This window comes from Lactuca serriola, chromosome 1 (genome assembly GCF_051521515.1).
Source record: "Lactuca serriola cultivar US96UC23 chromosome 1, Lser_US96UC23_V15, whole genome shotgun sequence".
Lineage (NCBI taxonomy): Eukaryota > Viridiplantae > Streptophyta > Magnoliopsida > Asterales > Asteraceae > Lactuca > Lactuca serriola.
Window position 1 is genome coordinate 60,016,723 of NC_136408.1, and position 2,403 is coordinate 60,019,125.

Consider the following 2,403-nt stretch of genomic DNA (forward strand, 5'->3'; position numbering starts at 1 on the left):
GGCCTCGGAGTACGCAGGGCGTAAAGCTCCGAAATCGTCATTGCTTACGTATCCGAAGAACTCGAGTGCGAAGGTCGTCATGCTTCGCTGTACGCGGGGCGTACTTCGGATGAGTCCGATGACTCGTCTTCGGATAAGGCCGAAATTTAATAATTAAATTTAATTATTAATTCATTAATAAACTTCAAAAATTCATATATTCTTCATACGAACTCCGTTTTCGACGTTCTTTATATCCACGCGTAGGTGAAACTACGCTCTACGACTTTCGTTTAGACTCCGCCGGCTAATTTTGACTTTTATTTTTATTATTTATTTTTAATAGGTTGGGACATAAAATTTCGTTATAAATTCATAACTTCTTCGTCCGACGTCCGTTCTTGCCTAACTTTTCGTCGTTTCGCTACTAACAACGAGATCTTCGATTCTCGTTTAGATCGCTAAGGATAAATATCACTCTAACGTGAATTCACTTTTTATGTCATTCAGCGTTGTGCCGGTTCTGTCGCGAAACTTCAACAAGTCATAACTTCTTCGTTATAACTCGGATTTTGGCGTTCTTTATATGCACGGAAACCTTGTAACATATACTACAACTTAGTTAGGATTATTCATCATAAACAATCATCTATCAAAAAGTCATTTTTGACGCTTATTGTCTCTAAATTGACTAGCCCGGATTTACGGGCGTTACAGTTACCTTCGTATGCGTATTCGTACTAGGTTACATTCATATTCGATTTCGTACTAAGCTACATTTGTATTCGATTTCGTACTAGGTTACCTTCGTATTCGTATTCGTATTCGTATTCGTATTCGTATTCGTATTCGTATTCGTATTCGTATTCGGTTATATTCGTATTGTTCGTATTAGTATGATTTCTTTATAAAAGCAATATAGATCAAAACACTTTTCAAAAGAAATCTATATTTAACCTGCAATTCGAAACATCGGTCATCATAATCTTTGGAAATCATGACATTTAGAAATTAAAATCATTAAGTTGAAAATCAGTTTGAGTACAAGATACACTTGTACTTTTGCTTGTATTCCCCCCTGAAAACAGTTAAAAACAGTGAAAAAGGGTAGGGGTATGAACTCATTGGACGAGAAACGTGACGATTTCGGATGCTAAATGTTGGTCAGGGGCTTGCAAATGCACGAGGTTCCTAAGTATAATTTAAAGATACACATTTGTATCTAATTAGGATTTAAATTTATTATTTGTTAGGGACAATTACTTGTAGTCGCGGAGACACCCCATTACGAGTGTTTGGAGGGACCCGGGTGGCGTTTAAGGACGTGAAATGACACTAGGGACTTGGGACTTGAGTTTATTCCCCATGAATAACCTCATACAAGATTTTTTAGCCAATAACACCCACTCCCCATGATTTTACGGCCGTAAACTCATGGTGGGGTCAATTAGGGGCAAAAATGGCTTAAATCACTTAAGGGAATTTTTCTAGGCTTGGATCAAAGGCTTGGAATGGATTTTTAAACATCAAATGACTTATTTATGGGAGTTTACGGCCTAGCATAGGCTCCTGGCCATAAACTCATTAATACCCATGAAAATTGTGTTAAATGATGCTAAAACAAATCACATGTGATTGGTAAATTTATCCTAAGGCCTTATATGCATTTCCTTGATGTTTTGAAGAGGTTTTGGGAGTTTACGACCTATGAGACACCTCTCATGGCCGTAAACTCTCCTAGAGGGTAAATCCATATGTTTTAAGGCTAAAAACTTGCATGTAAGGGCTTCTAAAATTCATTCCAAGGCTTTAGGGGTGTTATAGGGGCTTTACAACATTTTTGGATGAGTTTTCTTCCCATTATGAAGGGTTTACGGCCCAAGCATGAGGCTTGGCCGTAAACTCTCTTTTGTCCCTCAAATAATATGTTTAAGGTGTCCAAAATGCTAAAACTAATATCCTAAAATTCATATCTAAGTCTTATAAGTGTTTTGGAGGGGTTTAAGGTCATGAAAACCTCAATTATATGAGTTTACGGCCCAAGCATGAGGCTTGGCCGTAAACTCGTTCAAATCCTTCAAAATTCATGTTTAATTTGTTATAAGTCCAATTCATGAAGTCATTTAATCATATCTAGGTCCCAAAATTGTTTAGGAGGGGTTTAAGGGCTTAAAACCCTTCAAACTTAGTGTTTACGGCCTAGGCATCTTCCTGGGCCGTAAACTCTCATACAAGGCCATTTTTTATGATTTAATCCCGAATTTGAAGGTCTAATATGCTATAAAATGAAGTTAGAAAGGTACCTTAGGGATTTGAGGCCTTAAAATTGAGTTTTGGACCCTTGAACTTAGATTTAGGAGAGAGGTTATAGAGAGAGTAGAGAGAGGAAGCAAAAGCTTCAAATGGAAGCTGAAACATGTTTAT